This window comes from Macaca fascicularis, chromosome 5 (genome assembly GCF_037993035.2).
Source record: "Macaca fascicularis isolate 582-1 chromosome 5, T2T-MFA8v1.1".
In the NCBI taxonomy this organism is placed as follows: Eukaryota; Metazoa; Chordata; class Mammalia; order Primates; family Cercopithecidae; genus Macaca; species Macaca fascicularis.
In genome coordinates this window covers 117,868,105-117,892,403 of record NC_088379.1, presented here as the reverse complement: position 1 = coordinate 117,892,403, position 24,299 = coordinate 117,868,105, and the positions used below count along the sequence as shown (strand labels likewise).

At 42.3% G+C, this 24,299-nt stretch overlaps 1 protein-coding gene and 1 pseudogene across 20 annotated transcripts in view; both read right to left on the bottom strand.

The window, feature by feature from the left end:
- ALPK1 (alpha kinase 1) overlaps positions 1-24,299 on the bottom strand; it is a 137,918-nt gene that overhangs the window by 73,597 nt on the left and 40,022 nt on the right. For 7 of the 20 annotated variants that reach the window (XR_012435029.1, XM_065545337.1, XM_015450759.3 and 4 more), the window contains one exon: positions 5,998-6,251. The exons of the other annotated variants lie outside the window; for them this stretch is intronic. The gene's annotated coding sequence lies outside the window, so the exon portion shown is untranslated. The remainder of the gene's footprint in view (positions 1-5,997; positions 6,252-24,299) is intronic. 20 annotated transcript variants of the gene reach the window in all.
- LOC102135195 (regulator of telomere elongation helicase 1 pseudogene) lies at positions 7,356-11,149 on the bottom strand (annotated as a pseudogene).

Genomic DNA, 24,299 nt, shown 5'->3' with positions numbered 1-24,299 from the left:
TCTTTTTTATATGCATAAACATGTTTTTCAAATTACAGTTGGGATCAACAGTATATACACTGTTTCATAATCTACTTTTTATTTACTTATTTATTTTATTTAAATAGGTTTTTGGGGAATAGGATTGTGTTTGGCTACATGAATAAGTTCTTTAGTGGTGATTTCTGAGATTTAGGTGTACCCCATCACCAGAGCAGTGTACACTGTACCCAATGTGTAGTCTTTCATTCCTCACCCACCTCCCACCCTTTCCCCTGAGTCCTCAAAGTCCATTGTATCATTCTTACGCCTTTGTGTCTCCATAACTTAGCATCCACTTATTAGTGAGAATATACGATGTTTGGTTTTCCATTCCTGAGTTACTTCACTTAGAATAATGGTCTTCAATTACATCTGGATTGCTGCAAATGCCATTATTTCATTTCTTTTTATGGCTGAATATTAGTCCATGGTGTATATATATCACAATTTCTTTATCCACTCATTGATTGATGGGCATTTGGACTGGTGCCATATTTTTGCATTTGTGAACTGTGCTGCTATAAACATGCATGTGCAAGTATCTTTTTCATATAATGACTTCTTTTTCTCTGGGTAGATACCCAGGAGTGGGATTGCTGGATCAAATGGTAGTTCTACTTTTAGTTCTTTAAGGGATCCACACACAATTTTCCATAGTAGTTGTACTAGTTTACATTCCACCAGCAGTGTAAAAATATTCCCTTTCCACTACATCCACGCCAACATTTTTTGATTATGTCCATTCTTGCAGGAGTAAGGCAGTATCACATAATGACTAAGATTTGCATTTTCCTGATCATTAATGATGTTAAGCATTTTTTTTCATATGTTTGTTGGCCATTTGTATATCTTTTTTTGAAAACTGTCTATTCATGTCCTTAGTACACTTTTTGATGGAATTGCTTGTTTTTTTTCTTGCTGATTTATTTGTAGATTCTGGAAATTAGTCCTTTGTTGGATGTATAGATTGAGAAGATTTTCAAGGTTGTCTTTTTACTCTGCTGATTGTTACTTTTGCTGTGCAGAAGCTTTTTAGTTTAATTAATCTCATTTTTTTTATCTTTGTTTTTGTTGCATTTGATTTTCTTGGGTTCTTGGTCAAGAAGTCTTTGCCTAAGCCAAGATCTAGAAAGATTTTTCCAATGTTATCTTCTAGGATTTTTATGATTTCAGGTCTTAGATTTAAGTATTTAATCCATCTTGAGTTGATTTTTGTATATATAAAGATGAGGATCTAGTTTTATTCTTCTACATGTGACTTGCCAATTATCCCAGCACCATTTGTTGAATAGGGCGTCCTTTCCCCACTATATGTTTTTGTTTACTTTGTTGAAGATCAGTTGACTGTAAGTATTTGGCTTTATTTCTAGGTTCTCTATTCTTTTCCATTGGTCTATATGCCTATTTTTATACCAGTACCATGCTGTTTTGGTGACTATGGCCTTTTAGTATAGTTTGAAATCAGGTAATGTGATGTTTCCAGATTTGTTCTTTTTGCTTAGTCTTGCTTTGACTATGCAGGCTATTTTTGGTTCCATATGAATTTTAGGGTTGTTTTTTCTAATTCTGTGAAGAATTATGGCAGTATTTTGATGGGCGTTGCATTGAATTTATAGACAGCTTTTGGCAGTATGGTCATTTTCACAATACTGATTCTACCAGTCCATGAGCACAGGATGTTTCCATCTGTTTGTGTTGTCTGTGATTTCTTTCAGGAGTGTTTTGTAGTTTTCTTTGTAGAGGTCTTTCATCTCCTTGGTTAAGTATATTCCTAAGTGTTGTATTTCTTTTGAATCTATTGTAAAAGGGGTTGGGTTCTCGATTTGAATGTCAGCTTGGTCACTATTGGTATGTAGCAGGGCTACTGATTTGTGTACATTAATATTGTACCCTGAAACTGCTGAATTTATTACCAGTTCTAGAAGCTTTTTGGATGAGTCTTTAGGGTTTTCTATAATAGTTATACAATCATGTCATCAGCAAAGAGTGACAGTTTGATTTCCTCGTTACCAACTTGGATGCCCTTTATTTCTTTCTCTTGGCTGATTGCTCTGGCTAGGACTTCCAGTACCATGTTGAATAGGAGTGGTGAAAGTGGGCATACTTGTCTTGTTCCAGCTCTCAGGGGGAAATGCTTTCAACTTTTCCACATTCAGTGTAATGTTGGCTGTCAGTTTGTCATAGACGACTTTTATTACCTTAAGGTACGGACTTTCTATACTGATTTTGCTGAGGGTTTTAATCATAAAGTGATACTGGATTTTGTTAAATGCTTCTACTGCGTCTATTGAGATGATCAAGTGATTTTTGTTTTTAGTTCTGTTTATGTGGTGTATCACATTCATTGACTTGTGTATGTTAAACCATCCATGCATCCCTGGTATGAAACCCACTTGATCATGGTGGATTATCTTTTTGGTATGCTGTTGGGTTCTGTTAGCTAGCATTTTGTTGAGGATTTTTGCATCTATGTTCACCAGGGAAATTGGTCTGTAGTTTTCTTTTTTGTGTGATATATTTTCCTGGTTTTGGTATTAGGGCAATAGTGGCTTCATAGCATGATTTAAGGAAGATTCCCCCTTTCTCTGTCTTTTGGAATAGTGTTAATAGGACTGGTACCAATTATTTGCATGTCTGATAGAATTCAGCTGTGAACCCATCTAGTCTTGGACTTTTATTGCTTGGGGTAATTAACCATTTCAATCTCACTGCTTGTTATTGGTCTGTTCAGAGTTTCTATTTCTTCCTGATTTAATGTAGGAGGGTTGTATATTTCCAGGAAATTATCCATCTCCTCTAGGTTTTCTAGTTTATGCATGTAAAGGCATTGAATGATCTTTTGTATTTCTGTGGTATCAGTTGTAATATCTTTCATTTCTTTTCTAATTGAGCTTATTTGGATCTTCTCTCTTCTTTTCTTGGTTAATCTCACTAATGGTCTACCAGTTTTATTTATCTTTTCAAAGAACCAGCATTTTTTTTTTTTTTGTATATAAATATACATATTTAATTTAATTTAGTTCTGCTCTGATCTTGGTTATTTCTTTTCTAATGCTTAGTTTGTGTTTGCTGTGTTCTTGTTTCTCTAGTTCCTTGAGGTGTGACCTTAGATTGTCTATTTGTGCTCTTTCAGACTTTTTAGTGTAGACATTTAATGCTATGAACTTTCCTCTTGGCACCGCCTTTTCGGTATCCCAGATGTTTTGATAGGTTGTGTCACAATTATCACTCAGTTCAAAAAATTGTTTAATTTCCATCTTGATTTTACTCTTGACCCAACAATCATTCAGGAGCAGGTTATTTCACTTCCATGTATTTGCTTGGTTTTGATGGTTCCTTTTGGAGTTGATTCCAATTTTATTCCACTGCAGCCTGAGAGAGTACCGGATATAATTTTGATTTTCTTAAATTTGTTGAGACTTGTTTTGTGGCCTATCATATAGTCTATCTTGGAGAAAGTTCCATGCAATGATGAATAGAATGTATATTCTGGGGTTGTTGGGTAGAACAATAACAATGTTCTGTAAATATCTGTGAAGTCCATTTATTGTATAGTTTAAATCCATTGTTGCCTTGTTGACTTTCTGTCTTGATGACCTGTCTAGTGCTGTCAGTGGAGTACTGAAGTCCCCCACTATTACTGTGTTGCTGTCTCTCTCATTTCTTAGGTCTAGTAGTAATTGTTTGATAAATGTGGGAGCTCTAGTGTGAGATGCATATATATTTAGGATTGTGATATTTTCCTGTTGGACTAGTTCTTTTATCATTATACAATATTCCTCTTTTTCTTTTTTAAATGCTGTTGTTTTAAAGTTTGTTTTGTCTAATACAAGAATAGCTATTCCTGCTCACTTTTGGTGTCCATTTGCATGGAATATCTTTTTCTGCCCCTTTACGTTAAGTTTATGTGAGTCCTTATGTGGTTGGTGAGTTATTATCCATTCTGCTATTCTGTATCTTTTAAGTGGAGCATTCAGGCTATTTACATTCATCATTAGTATTGAGATGTAAGGTACTATTCTATTCATCATGCTGTTTGTTACCTGAATATCTTACTGTTTTTCCATTATGTTATGGTTTTATACGACCTGTGAGATTTATTATTTAAGGAGATCCTATTTTGGTGTATTTCAATCATTTGTTTCAAGATTTAGAGCTCCTTTTAGCAGTTCTTGCAGTGCTGGCTTGGTAGTGGCAAATTCTCTCAGCATTTGTTTTTCTGAAAAAGACTGTATCTTTCTTTCATGTATGAAGCTTAATTTCACTGGATACAAAATTTTGTCTGCAATGGTTTTGTTTAAGGAGGCTAAAGATAGGACTCTAATCCCTTCTAGCTTGTAGGGTTTCTGCTGAGAAATCTGCTGTCAATCTGATAAGTTTTCCCTAAAAGATTACCTGATGCTTTTGCCTCAGCTCTTAAGATTCTTTCCTTCATCTTGGCTTCAGATAACCTGATGACTATGTGCCTAGGTGACGATCTTTTTGCAATAAATTTGCCAGGTGTTCCAGGTGTTTCAGCTTCTTGTATTTGAATATCTAGATCTCTAGCAAGACCAGGGACTTTTCCTTGATTATTCCCTTAAATATGTTTTCCAAACTTTTAGATTTCTCTTCTTCCTTGGGAACACCAATTATTTGTAGGTTTAGTCCTTTAACATAATCCCAGACTTCTTGGAGGCTCTGTTCATTTTTTTTTTTTTTAATTCTTTTTTCTTTGTCTGTCAGATTGGTTTAATTTGAAAGCCTTGTCTTTAAGCTCTGAAGTTCTTTCTTCTACTAGTTTGATTCTGTTGCTGAGACTTTCCAGTGCATTTTACATTTTTCTAAGTGTGTCCTTGATTTCCAGAAGTTGTGGTTGTTTTTTATTTATGCTATTTCACTGGAGATTTTTCCATTAATATCTTGTATCTTTTTTTTGATTTCCTTAAGTTGGACTTCACCTTTCTCTGGTGTCTCCTTGATTGGCTTACTAATCAACCTTCTGAATTCTTTTCCTGGCAATTCAGAGATTTTGTCTTGGTTTGGATTCATTGCTGGTGAGCTAGTGTGATCTTTTGGGGGCGATAAAAAACCTCATTTTGTAATATTACCAGAATTGCTTGTCTGGTTCCTTCTCATTTGGTTAGACTACGTCAGAGGGAAGATCTAGGACTCAGATCTGCTGTTCAGGTTCTTTTGTCCCACGGGTGCTCCCTTGATATGAGGCTCTCCCCCTTCCCCTAGGAATGGGGCTTCCTGAGAGCCAGACTGCAGTGATTGTTATTGCTCTTCTTGATTTAGCCACCCAGCAGAGCTACTGGGCTCCAGGTTGGTACTGGGGAGTGTCTTCAAGGAGTCCTGTGATGTGATCCATCTTCAGGCTTCTCAGCCATGGATACCAGCACCTACTCCAGAGGTAGCAGCGGAATGAAGACTAGTAAGGGTCCTTGCTTGTGTTTTTGTTTAGTACACTGGTTTTGTGTACGTTGGCCTCCAGCCAGGAGGTAGCACTTTCAAGAGTGCATCAGCTGTGGTTGTACAGGGAGGATACAAGCTAACCTAGAGTCAGGCAGTGGGTGGAGTCATAGAGCTCCCAAGAGAGTATGTCCTTTGTCCTCCCTACCAGGGAAAGTAGTAAAAGGCCATCAGATGGGGGCAGGGTTAGGCGTGTCTAAGCTCAGACTCGTCTTGGCTGGGGCTTGCTGCAGCTGCTGTAGGGGATGGGGGTCTGGTTCCCAGGCCAATGGAGTTATGCTCCCAGGGGGATTAATTCTGTCTCTGCTGCATTACACACACAGGTTGCCAGAGAAGTTGGGGGATGCCAGCAGCCACAGGCCTCACCCAGCTTCCAGGCAGCCTACAGCCCTAAAGGCCAGTCTCATTCCCACTGTGCCCCTCCCCCAACAGCACCAGGTTTATTTCCAGGCAGCCAGTGAGCAGGGCTGAGAACTTGTCACAGGTAACAAGCCTCCCAGCTAAGAAAGCAAGCTGACTCACAGTTCCTCAGCTGTCCCACAGAGCCTGCAGCGGCAATCCACCTCCTTCAAAGGGCCTGTGGATTCTCTGGGCTTTCTTGGTATGTTCCTGTGGTGGTTCTTGGAGTAAAAGTTCATAGTGTGGGTCTCTGTATGCTGTTCTGTCCATCTGAGTGGGAGCTGCAAGTTAGTCCGGCCTCCTATCCACCATTTTCTGCTTATCTTTTTATTCAAATATTTTCAATCCATGGTTGGTTGAGTCCGAGGATGTGCAATCTGAGAACAGGAAGGGCCAAGACTAACCAAAATACTCAGGATCCCCAAGCAGGATAAATAATAAATAAATATCCATATATAAAAATACCATAATGAAGCCATGGAACACAAAAGACATAGAAGATCTTTAAAGCAACTAGAGAGAAAAGACAAATTACCTCTAAAGAAAAAACAATGGACTTACATACAGTTGGTTACCTAAAAGCAACAATGTAAACAAGAAGACAGCGAAAGAATATCTTTCATATGCTGGGGGAGAAAACTTGCAAAATAAAGGTATTTTAAAAGAAACATCAATAGATCCTCACTAAACAAATTTCTAAAGTATGTACTTTAGAGAGAAGAAAGATCACTGATCAAGGGCTTGAGAGTCAAGCAGAACTAATAAGCAAAAAAACTTGTAGATTATTGGCAAAATCTAAGCAAACATTGATTATATTTAACATAAAGCTACAAAAATAACAATGTGTCGAAGAGATTTCTGCAATCCCATATTCATTGCAGCATTATTCACAATAGCCAAGATACGGAACCAACCTAAATTTTCATACAAAAAAATTGTACTTAATATAAAGCTACAACAATAACAATGTATCGAAGAGATTTCTGCACTCTCATATTCATGGCAGCATTATTCACATAGCCAAGATATGGAACCAGCCTAAATTTCCATCAAGGATAAATGAATAAAAAAAGTCATATATATATACACAATGGAATATTATTCAGCCTTAAAATAGAAGGAAATCCTGTCATCTGCAACAACATGGATGATCCTGGAGGATGTTATGTTAAATGAAATAAGACAGATACAGAAAGACAAATAACATATGATCTCACATATTTGTGAAATCTAAAAATGTTGAATTCATAGAAATATAGAGCAGCACGGGGGTTACTAGGAGATGCAGGGATGGGGTCAGGGCCTGGGGAGAAGTTGGTCAAAGGATGCAAAATTTCAGTTAGGAGAAATGAACTCAAGAGGTCTGTTGTATCTGGTGACTATAGTTAATAACCATAGTTACTGAAAATAATTCTACTGTATGCTTGCAAATTGCTAAGAGTAGATTTTAAGTGTTCTCTGGCCTATTCTATTGGGTGGGTTCTTGGCCCACGAGAGCCGGACAGGCAGGTGATCAAGCCATTGGGCATGCTGAGGGCCTCCATGGGCACTCACTAGGGCTCTGGCCAGAAGACCTGAGTGATGCTCTGCTTCCTGCAGGCAGTGTTGCAGGCTGGGCACATCCTAGAGGCCCCACTCAGACGCTGCATGCACGTGGGGAGGTCCGGGGGACTGGCTTGGCCCTGCAGCCACACCGTCCTCCCCCAAGGCCGCTGCTGGCCTCTGTCTAAGGAAGGATGAGATCTTGCTCTGGGTCTTCCCAGGCTTCTCGCACCATGAGGGGTCTGATTGGAAAGCCCCGTGGGTGAGCACAGGAGTGTGGCAAGACTCTTCTCTTGGGGTACTGGCGGCTCCATGCCTGGGTAGGAGTGCCGGCTGGCCAGGTCTGTGCATGTCTGCAAGAAGTGCTGCTAGTGGTGTGGATGCACAAACATGCTGAACCTCTGCAGCAGGGGGAAGTCCTCAGGCTTCGAAATGGTCATTGCGGCCAGTACGGCCAGCACCTTGTCCAGGTCGTCATCCTGCTTGTAGGCTGTCAGTGCTGCCAAGAGCTGGCTATAGCCTGTGGACCCCAGGGCCCTGCGGGCATCTGCCAGGTAAGCACTCACAGTGTGCTGGCCCTGCTTCCCTGCTCTGGGAGCTCTGGACCCCCACTGTGGGTACCTGCCAGGGTCTCCTGTGGGGGGTGACCTGGGGGACAGGTGGGATCTGCCCTGGTTCAGGTGCTCTCTGGGGTCCAGCTGCTGGGCCACAGCCTTGGACAGGGTCAGCTTGGGATCCAGTGCTGTCCTTCCAGCAGGGTCCAGGGCTGGCTGTGCCCGCTGCCTTCGGGGCGTGCTGTGCTCAGGTTGATAGCTGCAGCCTTGTCCTGTTAGCTGTATACAGACCTCAAACTGCTGCTTGTGGTGGGGCCACACAAACTGGTAGAAGCCTTGGAGCAGGCTGTGCTTCTTGGGGTCGTCAGCAAAGAGGAGGCTGAGACACGCTGCCAGGGCAGCTAAGTCATTGGAACCCTTGTAGTCCTGTAGGACCTGGGTGAAGGTGGCGAAGTTGGCTTGGCTCAGCTCCTGCTTCACGGCCACGATGAAGAGCTCGGCCCTGTCTGCGTGTGCACCAGCCATGGGCTCCTCCGACTGGCTGACCAGCCGGATCTTCTTCCTCCTTCCTTGCGGCTCCTCTGCCAGCCTCTTAGATGGGAGGGACAGGGTGGAGCACCTGTGGGTTTGCTCCTCGCCAGGGCCCCCCAGCCCACCACCAGCAGCTGGTGACCCTGATGGCCTCTGCTTCAGGTTGAGGACGTGCAGGTCCAGACTCTTAGCTTTCCTGGTGGAAAGGAGGGGGCCAGGTGACTTAGCCACCCTGACAGCATCTTCTCCCTCACACAAACTGGATGCTGCAGCCTGGGGCGCTGGTGCTGGCATAGTTCACTTAGCAACACAGAACTGGGCCATGTCTTGGATGACATGGCCAAAGTTGTTGTACACCCTGACATGGGGACACACCCAGGAGGGCAGCTGGGCTCTGGGGTCGGCAAAGGCGAACCTGTGGTCACAGAGGAAGACAGCCCCGTAGTTCTGGCAGTGCCGGATCACTCGCCCAACGGCCTGGTTCACAGCCCTGGATGCCTGCTGCCGGTACCACTCCTGCCCAGACAGGAACTGGCCCCCAGCCCCAACCTGGCCCTTCATCTCATCCAGGAACTGCATCTTGAGGACAACCAGGGGTCCATGTGTGGGGTCTATGGGAGTCCCGTGACGATCACACCACAGCCATTATTGTCTGAGAAGTCCAGCCCCTCCCCGGCCTTTCCCTGGCATACCGCCAGGAAGATGGCGCCGGTAGACCCGGGAGAGGCAATCCTCGCTTAGTAAGCACTCATGGTCTCAGAGTAGCTGCCTTTGCTCCTGGGCTCCACAAACAGAGGCTTCAGTGCCTCCTAGCCAAGACATGGGCCCGCCAGAACTCCAGGCTCTTTTCTATGAAGGGATATGAAGGGAAGAAGATCAGGAGCCCATAGGGCACCATGCGGGTGATGTTGCCCAGAGCCATCCCCAAGGAGGACAAGCACTCCTCGGAAAACCGTCTGTCAAACGCTGAGCTCAACTGGGCTCCGTCAGGGCCTCTAAGGGCGATCCCCACCCAGATCTGGTGCTTGTCGATGATGTGTGGGTTCTCCAGGAAGACTGGAAAAGGGATCTACATCTCCAGGGCAAAGGAGGATCCCGGGGCCAGCATGCCACCAGTGAGGATGAGAAAGCAGACGCCCTGACGGACCAGCTTGCACATGGTGTGGCCAGGACTGAAGCACCAGTAGCTCAGCACCTTCCCTCGCTTTCTGGCTGCAGTGGTGCTCCAGGTATCAGATGGCTGAGCCGCCCTCTGGTGACGGGCATCAGGATGGATGTGCACTTTATAGGCCCCCAGTCTTGCCAGGGAACCAGGGCCACCCTCAGAGAGGTCTACACTGAACATGATCTGGATGATATCCGCCAGCTTCTGCAGTCCGGTCTTGTTGGCAAACACTCCAGCATCTCCTGCCAGGTGCTGGATGATCTGGTCCAGCGAGTCCAGGATGCAGCCATTGGTCTGTAACATGATCTGGGCTTCAGCAAACAGCTCAAAGATGTAGCTCCCAGGCTTGGTGACACCGCTGTCATCTCCAGGGAGCTCAACGGCATTGATGGCCTACTCCAGGCAGAGCAGGATCATCTTCAGCTTTGCAATGTCTTGCAGCTCCATGTTCAGCCCTGAGCTGGTGGGGTCCCACTGAACTCTGAGTGGGGCTCAGCCTGCTGCGCCGCCTTGATCTGCTCCTCCAGCACCTGGTCTATGATGTCCAGTCCCAAAGCTAGTTCATGGGGTGTCAGGACAAAGGATGCCAATTCTTCACAGAGCTCCACGGTGTGAGTTTCATCAAAGATCAGGACTGTCCCCTTCAGGTCAATGTTGTGTGCTCTGCGCCTCTTGGCATCCAACAAGTAACTGTACGGCATGAAGATGATGTCGGCTTGCTGCTTCAGGTTCTGGGACAGGTAATAAGGGCATACCCCATGCTTGTTTCCCCTCTTGACCAAGTCCTCGATGTCCAAGATGGGGCTGACCAGCTCCTGCTCCAGGCTTTTCTCTTCTACATTGTTGTAGAAATTACAGAGTGACTTGCCACCTTCTTGTGGCACAAGTGGATCTTCATGTGGTTACTCTTCTGCTTCTTCACCTCAGAGTGGATACACAGCTGCTCCTGGGAGCCCAGCACACACACCTTAGGCCGGTAGGAGATGTTCCGAAGTTCGTTGATGACCTGTGTGAGTTGTAAGAGGGTCCTAAAGGCGTAAATGATCTTTGGGATGTCCGTGTTACAAGCTATGGGGTCTCCAACAGCAGCAGCAGCACTGTTCCAGGATGACAAAGGCCCGATCTGCCAGAAGCTCCCCTTGCACCCTCTTGGCAATATTGCAGGTAAAGATGGTGTCTTGGGTGTTCTCACCAGGCCAGCGTGGTGCACAGGGGGCAGTGTCTTCCCTGTGTCGGTGGGGCTCTCCAGGATGCCATTCACCTTCTCCTGCAGACATTCCAGGACCTTGGTCATGTACTCCTGTTGGCATTTGTAGGGCTGGAAAGGGAAGTCTATGGTCACACCATTCAGGACTATCTTGGGCATATCAACCTGTTCTCAGGAGGGCACAGAGTGTGGCTGAGGGGCAGGCTATTCGGGTGGGTGCGAAAAAACTACTCCAAACAAGTCAGGGTCTCAACCACGCTGGATAATTGATGCGAGCATGCGCACTGGGACACAACGCTGTTCTCTTCTAGAATCCCTATGGAACAGGTTCCTCTCTTGTCTCTGCAGCGAGCCTTCCATAACCGGAGGCCCTCAGAAACTCAACCGACTCCATTCGAGCGCTGCCACCGCGTCCCCCGCTGTCAGGCAATTCAGACTTCGCGAGCTAAGGCGCTCAGTCGCCCCTGAGCGCGCTGCACTTTCGCCCCCACTTCCGGTCAGCTGCTTTGTGTCCCATCGGAAACTTTCCCCCAGCGGAGGGGGTCCGCCTGCTCTTCGGCCACCAGCTGTCTACTCTGCCCTTTGCGCGTTCTGTGTCCAGCTTCCCTGCTCAGTGAACCTCACTTCCATCGCCCACAGGCAGAAATCTGGGGTCCTGCCCGTCTCCTCCCTTGATGTCATCCCCCACCAGGGTCTCCGTTCCACTGCCACCTCCCTAGGCCCAGCCACCACCACTGCCCGGAGAGCTGCGTGGGCCTCCTCCCCAGAGGCATCTTTTTACTGCCCGAGGGTGAGCCGACCGCTTTCCTGAAAATTTGAAAACGGCTGCCCCTTGCCCAGGACCCGGCTCCTGAGAGCCCTGACTCTCTCCTCTCCTTCCTCTCCCGCTCGGTCCAGCTTCTGCTCGGGTCGCTGTCTCCCGCACTGGTCCGGGTGGGCCTCCCTGAGTCCTCAGCATCCAGCACTGGCTGACAGCAAGGCGGACTTGAAACATAATTTTACCAACAAAATTTTAGAATCGTTCAACAACCCGATAAATCTAACCTTAGGCAAAATATCTTAAATTTGCAACAAATGCTTAGAAAATGAAATTTAATTAAAATACATCATTTACAATGGTACAAAATATGTAAGGTATAAAAGTAATATATATGAAGTATCTGAGATTAATTCTAGTATGTGCACAAGACTTTCAGAGAAAAAATTATAACATTTACCTCATGGGAAGACATGAGGAGATATTCCATGTTTGTGGTCTGGAAAACTCAACATTCAAATTAATCTATAACTTTAATGCAACTGCAGTCAAAATCTCAACAGTTCTGTTTGTGTCTATGTGTCTTTGTATGTAACCTAAAAAGGTGATTTTAAAATTTCTATGGAAAAACAGTTCAAGAATAATAAAGACATTCCTGATGAAGAATAATGAGGAGAGCACAGTGTTATACCAAATGTCAATAATAAATATATAATTAAATGATGCAAAAATTATTGGCACTTAGAAAAATTGACCTTACAGTCCAGGCATGGTGGCTGATGCTTGTAATTCCAGCACTTTGGGAGGCCGAGGTGGGCGGATCACTTGAGGCCAGGAGTTTGAGACCAGCCTGGACAACATGGTGAAACCCCATATGTACTAAAAACACAAAAATTAGCTGGGTGTGGTGGCTCATGCTTGTAATCCGAGCTACCTGGGAGGCTGAGGCTCGAGACTCACTTGAACCTGGGAGATGGAGGCTGCAGTGAGCCAAGATCATGCCATTACACTCCAGCCCCTGGCTGATAGAGTTAAGACTCTGTCTGAAAACAAAAAACAAAATCAAAAACAAAACAAAACAAAACAAAAAATGGTAAAAGAAAAATTGACCTTACAAATAAAATAGGGAGTCCAGCAAGAGACCTACATATATACGGGAACTTGATTTATTACAGAGCTTGATATATGGCATTGAGCTAACTGGTTATTTATTTATTTCAAATCAATATTAGTTAAAAACTTAAAGGTGAAAGACGAAACTACACAATGTGTAAAAGAGAATATCTAATAAAGAATACCTTTCATTAGGAAAAAGTTTTTTTAATTGCTTGCAAAAAGCAACCAAATCATAAGGGAAAAGATTGTAATTAAGGATAAACTTCTGATTAGTAAAATGACACCATAAAAAATGGAAAGAAAAATCACAAACTGGGAGACAGTATTTGTAGCTTTGGTAGCTGACAAAAGATTTCTACCCTGAATACATAAAGAATTTCTGTAAATCAATGAGAAAAAGACCAACCACATAGTAGGAAAAGAATAGACAAAAGACTTGAACAGGCACTTCACAGGAGAAGAAATATGAGTGGCTAATAAACACATGAAAAGTGTCTGACTTCATTAGTAATCAGGAAATACAAGCTCAAACCACATTGGAAAACCCTTCACAACTTATTTATTTATTTATTTATTTATTTATTTTGAGACAGAGTCTCACTCTGTAGCTCAGGTTGGAGTGCAATGGTGCAATCTTGGCTCACTGAAACCTCTGCCTCTCAGGTTCAAGCAATTCTCCTGCTTCAGCTTTCTGAGTAGCTGGGATTACAGGCCCGCACCACCACACCTGGCTAATTTTTTGTATTTTTAGTAGAGACAGGGTTTTGCCATGTTGGCCAGGCTGGTCTTGAACTCCTGACCTCAAGTGATCCACCCACCTCAGCTTCCCAAAGTGCTGAGATTACAGGCGTGAGCCCCCACGCTTGGCCCCTTCGCAACTTCTTGATTGAAAAAAAAAAAAAGCAACTGGATAGTAACAATCGTCAAGAACAGTCAGTGTTAGTTACTCCAAGTCACCATTATTGGAACATACAGTTTGGCATTATCCAGTAAAATCAAAGATGCACACTCACTGACCCAGTGTCCACTCTCAAGTATATACTCTAATTTAGAGAAATTCTTGTATCTGTATCTAGGGGCTATGTATAAGAATTTTCGGCCGGGCGCGGTGGCTCAAGCCTGTAATCCCAGCACTTTGGGAGGCCGAGACGGGCGGATCACGAGGTCAGGAGATCGAGACCATCCTGGCTAACACGGTGAAACCCCGTATCTACTAAAAAATACAAAAAAACTAGCCGGGCGAGGTGGCGGGCGCCTGTAGTCCCAGCTACTCGGGAGGCTGAGGCAGGAGAATGGCGTGAACCCAGGAGGCGGAGCTTGCAGTGAGCCGAGATCGGGCCACTGCACTCCAGTATGGGCAAGAGTGCCAGACTCCGCCTCAAAAAAAAAAAAAAAAAAAAAGAATTTTCATAGTGACACAGTTTGTAATTAGCAAACAAGCAAAAGGAAACAAACCATATGTCCCTCATGGGGAGAGTGGATTAGAAAAGTGAATTACGGCCAGGTGTGATGCTCATACCTGTAATCCCAGCATTTTGGGAGGCTGAGGCAGGCGGATCGCTTGAGCCCAGTAGTTCAAGACCAGCCTGAATAACATGGAAAAATTCCATCTTTACAAAGAATACAAAAATTAACCAGGTGTGGTGGCATGCACCTGTGGTCCCAGCTACTCAGAAGGCTGAGGTAGGAGGATGTCTTGAGCCTGGTAGGCAGAGGTTGCAATGAGCTGAGATTGCACCAGTGCAGTCCAGTTCAGCCTGGGTGACAGAATGAGACCCTATCTCAAAAAAAAAAAAAAAAAAAAAGGAAAGGAAAGGAAGAAGAAAGAGAAATAAAGGAAGGGAGAGAGAGAAAGAAAGGAGAGAGAGAAAGAAAGAAAGAGAGAGAGAAAGGAAGGAAGGAAACTGAAGTACATTCATACATTGGGAAAAAATAAACAAATGAATAACTTATAGTTACATATAACAACATGGGTAAATCTTAGAAATATAAAAAGCAGTCACAGAGGAATGCATGCATAAAATTTACAAACATAACCAAACAATATATTGTTACAGGATACAAATATACAGTTGGCCTTTTGTATCTGTGGGTTCCACATTTATGAATTCAACCACCTGTGGATCAAAATATTTTTAAAAGGCCAGGTGCGGTGGCTCACGCCTGTAATCCTAGAGCTTTGGGAGGCCAAGGCGGGCAGATCACGAGGTCAGGAGATTGAGACCATCCTGGCTAACACTGTGAAACCCTGCCTCTACTAAAAATACAAAAGATTAGCCGGGTGTGGTGGCGGGTGCCTGTAGTCCCAGCTACTCGGGAGGCTGAGGCAGGAGAATGGCATGAACCTGGGAGGCGGAGCTTGCAGTGAGCCGAGGTTGCACCACTGCACTCCAGCCTGGGCAACAGAGCGAGACTCCGTCTCAAAAAAAAACAAACAAAAAAAGCAAAGTATTTTTTAAAAACACAATAAAAATGATACAAATACAAAAATACAATATAACAACTATTTACATAGCACTTACATGTATTAGGTATTACAAGTAACCTAGAGATTATTTAAAGTATATGGGTAAGAATATGTGTAGGTTATATACAAATATTTTGCCATTTTCTATAATATCAGAGACTTAAGCATCCAAGAATTTTGGTGTCCTAGGGATCCTGGAAGCAATCTCCCATGGATACCAAGGGATGATTGTATATAGTAAAATTACAAAGAAAAGTAGTGATTAAGTAAAACTCAGAATTCTGGATTTCTTGAGGGGAGTAGGAAGAAGATGTAAAGGAAGTATGGAGGAGACTTCAAAGCAAGTGGTATGTTTTTCTATTTAAATCGATGGCTTGGCCTATGGGGATTCATCATGTTCCGTGTATATCACATCTATTTTATAAATTATTGATATCTATTCCACATTTGAAGAAAATATTAAAGAGAATAAAATGAAAACCCAAGCCTGGAAGTATTGGATAGGTAACGAATATCATTTACTGCTTTTAGGGTTGGAACCAAGGGCTGCATTGAGAGGTGGTAAAAGATATATCCTTTCAGAGTAGAGAGAGGCACTTGCACAGGAAATTCTAGAGGGAATAGGATTTGGAATTGCTGGATGGAGAAGTGAGTAAAAGAATACCAGTTGGAGAATGACATGAACAAAGACTGTGAGGAGGAGAGCCTCATCTTATGTTGGGGATCCCTGGTAAGCATAATCTATTGAGATAATTGATGATATAAAAGCAGTTTGAACTATTAGTTCGAGAAACGCTAGATTGCCAAGAAATTCAACTTATCTTTTCATTCTATTTACATAGAAAATGAAATAAAAGACTGGGCACAGCGGCTCACATCTGTAATCCCAACAGTTTGGGAGGTTGAGGCAGGCAGGTCACCTGAGGTCAGAAGTTTGAGATCAGCCTGGCCAACATGGCAAATCCCCATCTCTACTAAAAATACAAAAACTAGCCAGGCATGGTGGTGCGTGCCTGTAATCTCAGTTACTTGGGAGGCTGAAGCAGGAGAATTGCTTGAACCTAGGAGGCAGAGGCTGCAGTGAGCCAAGATCGTGCCACTGCACTCCAGCCTGGTGACAGAACAAGACTCTGTAAGACAACAAATGAAGAAAAAAAGAAAAGAATTTTCTGATTTTTTTTTTTAAAGCAAAGTATATTTTAGGAAATTCTGTAAGTGAAAATGAAGGTCTTTGCTATGTCACTTTCATATCAACACTTACAGTCTGAGGATAATTTATTAAAATGGGAAATTGGATGCCAAAGCTGTCCCTTCCCTCTGTCTCTCTTGCCTTTGTGTCCCACCCTCCTCTCTCCAGTTCACTGCAGCTGAACGTGTTTACCAAACTTGACTTCTCAAGAAAGTGCAATGAGAATGTTCCGGGTCATGAATGGGTTACCTCCCGGCCTGAAGAAGAAAAAATAGGAAAAAGAAAAGGCCATCACTGCAGAGGCTGTTGCTCATATTCTCCAGCTACAGTTACCCACTCCATCAGCCATGGTGACATCTGATGAACTGTTAGCCTGGCCCACATAGCTGGAAGTGCAACATCTCAGGTCAAAGTGAGTCAAGCCTGCCATCTGGTCCTGGCTCTAGGCTCCTGCACCGATAACTTCAAAATGGTACTTCCAGGAAAGTTTTCTCGGCATTTCTGCACCCCAAATGAGAGAACACTCACATAAACTCACTTCATATGTCCCCAAATCCAGAACTATCATGATAGTAGGAGGCAGTTATAAGGTAGGAAAAAAGATTTCCTAAACTTTAAAGAGCCTTCGACTTGAGGTGTATTCTCTGAGAGGCAGATAGTGTCCACCTATATTCTAGGTAAAGAACTTGAGTTATGGAGGTGAAGAGGAGTCAGCTGAGTGATTTCCAAAATCTATGACACAGAGAAGATCAAGATAAGAGTGCAGAGTCCTGACTCCTTCTGAAAATGCATGGTCACTTTGCTTTCCACTAAATGGTACCAGAGGTCTGGAGAGAAACTCAGCAAGAGTAATTTTAGTGGAAGAGAAATAGTTTATCTTCAGAAGAAGAAATGGAGTAGCCTTGACCATTTAGTCTGTGCTACAGTGGGTGAGGCAACGGAAATGTGCTGTTTATACCAACAAAGTCAGAATGTCCAAACTGCTGCATCTCTCCAGGGATGGAGTGGGAGGAAGGAGGGTCCAGATGTTGGTGTGGTATGTACATGAAAACAGCATGAAGCATATTGTAATATAAAATTGTTAGGGCTGTGAAACATTGCATTATTTTGATGAGGCCAGGAAATGTGCGGATTAAGGATCGTTTGGCAACAGAATATTTTAAAATCTGTATTTATAATTTTCACAGCCAGGAAAGTTAATTTATTTTGCATAGAACTATGTAGCTTTTGAAGTTAGAGATAGCCCACAAAGGAGCATCTGTCTTGGAGAAATGGGATGCGGGGGCCCTGAAATAACAGGAGCAGAAAAATGAAGATGTTGAAATGAAGAATTGTGGTTTCACTGTTTTGATTATCAATAAACAGCCAAGTTAAGCACACGCACTTTGCAGTGAGGCTTCCTAGGTTTAAATTTCTGCTACTTACTAGCTGAGTAGCTTTAGGCAAATCATGTCTCAGTTTTCTCATCTATAAAAAGGGGTAATAATAGGCCGGACACAGTGGCTAATGCCTGTAATCCCAGCGCTTTGGGAGGCCGAGGCAGGTGGATCACAAGGTCAGGAGATCGAGACCATCCTGGCTAACACGGTGAAATCCTGTCTCTACTAAAAATACAAAATATTAGCCAGGTGTGGTGGTACATGCCTGTAGTCCCAGCTACTCGGGAGGCTGAGGCAGGAGAATTGCTTGAACCTGGGAGACGAAAGTTGCAGTGAGCTGAGATCACGCCACTGCACTCTAGCCTGGGTGACAGAACAAGACTCTGTCTCAAAAAAAATAAAGTTGGTGGGGGGGCTAGTAATAATAGGATCAATCTCACAGTTTTATAAGCATCAACTGAATTAACATATGTAAAACACAAAAACATTGCCTAGCATGTAGTAAGTGCTTCATAGGTATCAGTTATTGCTATCAATAAAGTTTTCAAGCAATAAAATTTTATTTTTTAAGAGGTCATCCAGTTTCTCCTAGTTTACTCTGGATTTGGTTTCCTTGTTGGCTTCATTACCATTTAGGTTTTTGAGAAAGAAAATTGCTTGACTATGCAAAGTCTTCAGGTTCCTCATATTTTTCCAATATAAAGCCATGTAATATTAGGTTGATGCAAAAGTAATTGTGGCTTTTGCCATTGGGATTATCCTCTAGATAATTATCTGGATCCATATTCAATTAATGAATAGAAATTCTGTTCAATAATTGAAATGTTATGACCACTTATTAGACTTTTTCAGGGAAAAAGATGTGAATTTCATTTGCTTAAAACAAGACAAAAACAAAAACAAAAACCACATCCAGCCAACTTGGTTTAATCAGCTATTTGCCTCTCAGCACTCAGCCTGCCTCTGTCTGAGGCATCAGAGAAGTGCGCCCTGAAGTGGCTGAGAGGAAAGAAGAGCCTCCATCGGATTACAGATCAGACAGAAACACCCACAGCCTGCAGAATCTGTAGTTTAAAAGAGATTTTTAAGATCCCAAAGTAACTGTTGATTTCTAATGGTTCTGAATTTGGTTTGCTCATGAGAAAAGCCATTCTGATGTTATTTTATTCCTGTATCCATAGGGCTGGATCAAAGATAAATTGGTTCATGGAAATGGAGTATCTATACAAATAAAGTTTGTATAATCATGTAAAAAAAAAAAAAAAAAAAAAAAAAAAAAGAAACACCCACAGCCCCTCATCTTCTCCTTCGCTCAGAGACACACACAAAGCTCTTTATTTATTTTATACTTAAAATGTCAAAGGCGCCTGGGGGTGGGCCTCTGGCCTGGGGATTGGCAGACCACACTCCTGGGCTGACATAATGAAAGTCCACCATGTGGCTGTGTGATTCACACAGCGTGTGCATGTCACCAGCAGCCGATGGGTCTTGGCAGGGAGCCTCCTACTGGCTTGGGAACAAATAGGACTCGCATGTCCTCAAGTAGCCAGGAGACAGTAATGGAGAACCGCCTGGATGTCCGCACACTTTGCGGGCGCAAAGGCAGCAAACACCCACACGCCAAGCTATTCACAGAGTGACAACTAAGTACAGCCCAGCAGCAAGGGACTCTGTAGGACAAGCAGTCGACAGCAGAAGTCTACTAGTCCTGCCTGATCTTAAGGAGAACAAACCCAAAACGTGTCTGCAAAGAAAAGATAGCACATTTCATTTTTTGTTAACTTACCTCTTGACACGGCGCCTAAGCACCTCATGGTGTGTGCAAAGCACAGAGACCTTGGCATAGCTAGCCTTCAGAGACCAACAGACTTGATTAGAAAACCAGGCCTTCTTCTATTCACTCTATAACTTGCAGTTTTAAGGCCCTTAAACTTAAAATTGAAATTCTGAATTTGAGAATCAAGAACGAGATTTCACCAGGCTGATTTGGAAAACGAGCACAGTTTTAGACTTTCAGGATTCTATACTTTCTATAAGAGTTATGTGACTGAGTGAAACGCGGCTCAGTTGCAAAGCAAATGTGCTCAGAGCGCCAATCACCTGGCTTAGGGGATGATTATTGTTTTTGAACCACTCTACTTACTTTCTTTGGTAGCTCTTCAAGCGGAAGAACTCTCATTTTCTCCTTTCTCTAATAAGGAGGATGGCGATCTGAGACTTAGTGTTAATTCCATTCTTTGCTTTTAGCTAATGAAGGAATATTTGCCAGTATAGAGCTAACAGTGTGATACAGGAAATTTTTAAAAAATGAGTAAATCGAAATAGGCAAGTGAAACACATTAGCTTCTACACAATCTATTACTGGCAAAAAATAATTGTTTGTTTCCTGCTCTTTCCTTAATGCTTGGCTTTCATAGCTAACTTAGCAGTTTAATGCGTGGAATAAGATGCACTGTATCTATAAACTTCTCAATGGTATTTAAGCATTTACTGAGTATCCATTGTATACATATTTGGTATTTGGAAGGTTACCAGACAAACAGAAGAGGTATTTTCAACCCACAGAAACAACTTCATTTGAGAAGTAAACATAATTTTATAATTCAACTTGTAAAAACTTCCAAAGCAACATTCTGGCCCACAGGATGAATTTACTTAAATTTAGGAAAGTTGGAGAATTCGTTCCATCCTTCCTACTATTATAGTATTTAGAAGAAAAGGTATTTATTATTAGATCTTGACAAAGAAAATGGAACCAGGTTGATGACATCACTTGTATAAGATTACAGTGAGGAAGGTAGCAAGGAATATGGCTCCTGTCTGAAGATTAAGTCAAAAGTTCAGTGATTTGTCAGAGTTCAAATAGCAACTCACTAGGATTATGTGCCAGAAGTTAGACACAAGCTTTTAAGGCCACTGTGGTTTTACCTGAGACCACTCTGTGTCCTGCTTTTTGCAGAGAAGAAACTAATCATCATACTGACAAGCAGAAATCATTATTTTAACAGAATGTTGATTCTATGACAGAAATGTATATTGTAGTTTATTTAAGGACATGACTCTTAGGCTTGATTCTCAAATTTTAAAACACTGAAATAGCCACTGCTGTACTTTTCTGGGGAAAAAGTATCCTAATTTGACCTTATTCGAGCTACACTATAAGTCCAGAGGGACCAATGAAGGGGAAGAAAAGAACTGATGAGGTCTAAGTGGTGATTGCATTTATAGATTAGCCCTGACAGGAAGCAAATACATCTCCTCCCAGGAGGCCCCAATGTAGTCAACTGAGAAGTGGGGTCGTTATTTATAAGCACAGTGGACTTTTTCCCATTACAATAAACATTTTAATTACTTTAAGTGAAAGATTATTTTTGCTGGTAGGAAGCTTAAAAAGTAAATATTGCACTTTTGTTTGTTTTTCGATGTCGTCTATGTGTGCAATCTTCCATTCTTAACACTGTTTCACACAGCAATTTGTCCTACCCTGAAATCATAATGGGAAAATAGCATACATTTAAGAAAGCATTTCAGTTATCAAAACCTGCAATGCCCCACGTGAGGAAAGAGTAGGCCAAATGACTGGTTGGCAGCATAGCCCCAGAGCAACTTCATTTCCATCTGTTTTATATGATGGCCATCCACATAAAATTTCAATGACCAATAAGTTTGGAAAACACTTATCCAAATGAATCAATGAAGATGGAGTAGGAGTGTAATGATGGTGTGATTTTTATTTTTCAACAAGGTGACACGTTCTCATTCTAAAGGCTACTACCACATATCGCAAAACGTGTCAACCATGTAAATCCACGATGAAAGTCGTTAAGAGTCCTCATGAAACTGATGTGTTATGGAAGCAAAAACAACTAATTTGTAATATGAGACTCAAATAATCAACTTCCTTTTTTAAAAGTCAAAGTCCCATGATTTCTGACTGATAATATATGATATAATAACTGATATTAAGGAATTAGTGTTAATTTTTAAGGTGAGATAAAAGTAGTTGTGGTTATATTTAAAAAGAGTTCATATCGGCTGGGTGTGGTGGCTCACGCCTGTAATCCCAGCACTTTGGGAAGCCCAGGCGGGCAGATCCCCTGAGGTCTGGAGTTCGAGACCAGCCTGACCAACATGGAGAAACCCCGTCTCCATTAAAAATGCAAACTTAGCCAGGCATGGCGGCGCATGCCTGTAATCCCAGGTACTCATGAGGCTGAGACAGGAGAATTGCTTGAACCTGGGAGACAAAGGTTGCAGTGAGCCAAGATTGCACCATTGCACTCCAGCCTGGGCAACAAGAGTGAAACTCCAAGAATTCATATTGTTTAGGGATACATTCTGAAATATTTAGAAATGAAATTATATGAAGTCTGAGATTTGTTTCAAAATAATTTGAGGCATGGAGGTGGGGTGAAATTAAAGATGTAAATTAGTCAAGATTGGCTATGGACTGCTAAATGTTGAAGCTACATAAGAGTACATGAAGTTTCTACATTGCCTCCTCTACTTTTGTAACAACATATTTGAAATTTTTAATAATAAAAAATTTTAAGAATTCTGTTTTGAGGACCCCAACAAAAAAGAATGGTCTTGATGAATTTTGAGAGGCAGCAAGAGCCCGTTCTGAAATTATTTGAAATCTCCTCTTCCCTGGTTAAGATAACCAACAAAATTGGGCTTTAGCCTCCCTAATATGACCACTACTCTGCAAAATGAAGCTACTGCTTTATCCAATTCTGTAATTAAGTCCAGATTATGCATATTTGAAGTACCTGCTTAATGTGTTGCCAACAACACATTGTATTTTTAAACAGGGCCCCATTCCACCTACATCCACATCATGTAATACTTCTAGGTTACTGTGCCTCATCGTCCTGTTAGCGTGTATTAGAAATCACAGCGGAGCTTTAATGTTATCTTAATCAAAATACAAACAAAAAATTAAACGTGGTGCAAAAATAATCATACCATGTATTTCAAAGCCATTAGTATGGGTAAATGAGACAACTGTGAATGAGCATGGCAGCCATGCCTGCTTTTACGGAAACCAACACACTTCTATTCTACTTTCTACAGAATTAAAAAATTAAACAACTGACAACAAAAATTCCAAACTGTGGGAAAGAAAATCTCCAATTTCATTGATCTTTAAACATTTTTTAAATATGAAAAAGTAGTCTGGTGGGTTGAATGCTTAGAGGTTTTGAACTAAATTAACTAACATTTTAAATTCGTAATTTGCTGTCACAGGTACCACTAAAAGACAAGCTGGAGAGGGAAAATTGCTATTGGTTAAATACTTTCTGTACTTTAGGTGCTATGCTGTGCACTTCAGACACAAAACCTTATGATATTGGCTTTATGATCCCCACTTTAGAGATAAGAAAGTTGAGGGTCATGGAGGTTAAGTAACTTTCCCAAGGTCACATACTAAATAAGGTGTGTATTCAGAATTTCCAGAAGACTTTGACCCCATGAGTGCTTTTAAAACCATTTGCCTTCCAGCCTGCTGACACAGTCCTAAATATTTCAAAATGTATCAATACATTGAAAGATGTAACCCAAGTCCTTTTTAATGCTCTTAGACTGCCAATAAGATAATTCTATGAATTATTTTCTATATATATATCACATATGTCTTCTTCCAATTTACTGATGAATCGATTTCTACCTAGCCTGCTCCAAATCAAGTTAATCAAACTCCATACTTTTCTCTAACTATCCTAGAAAGAGACAGCCAAAAAGTCAGAAGTCTAATTCAACTGGTCAGTCCCACTATTTTCACATTGGAAAGATAATTGCTTACAACTGAGCTCTCCCTAGACTTCCACTCGCAGCAATTCAGGCTGGAACGTGCTCTCCTGTCACACTCTGTCTTCTCCAAGTGCGAGGGAGTTTTGTCTAGTAACAGATAATTAAAGACATGGCAGTGCCACTTGCTAGGATTTCACTCTTTCTCTTTTACGTCTTATAAAAGAAGAAACTTCAGTTTAAAGATTAGATTTTTTTCCCCCTTTTCTAAAGCTGGGTATACCAACTGGCATCGGCTGTATTAAAATCAGGAGAAGCCTCAATCAAAAAGCCTCTCTCGGAAGGCAGGCTTTCTTGTTAATATGCACCAACATGAAAGGCTTTCTTTTCATCCTATACAACTACAGTGTGTGTAAATTGCAGGGGGCTCATTGGCATAAATCTCGCCTGCGACCTCTGAGGTAAACTGGATTTACATTACTTTCTGACAAGAATTAAATGAAGGCCTTGTGGATATATGAACAGCCTTCTAGGCTGCAACAGATGGGCATGAATGTGCTCCCTAGGAAAACTATCAGTGACATCTGTGTCCTCCAAATTCTGGTGGTCTCAGCCAATTAACGGGGGTGGGGGGAGAAGCGGGGGAAGCGGTGGGGGTTGGGAGGCCACAGCACAGCCCCCAGCCAAAACCCAGGCAGAAGTGTTTGTGTTTGGAGATGGGATCAGGCTGGCCTGCAGCAGCGAGGTTAGCACTTTATTGTTATCAT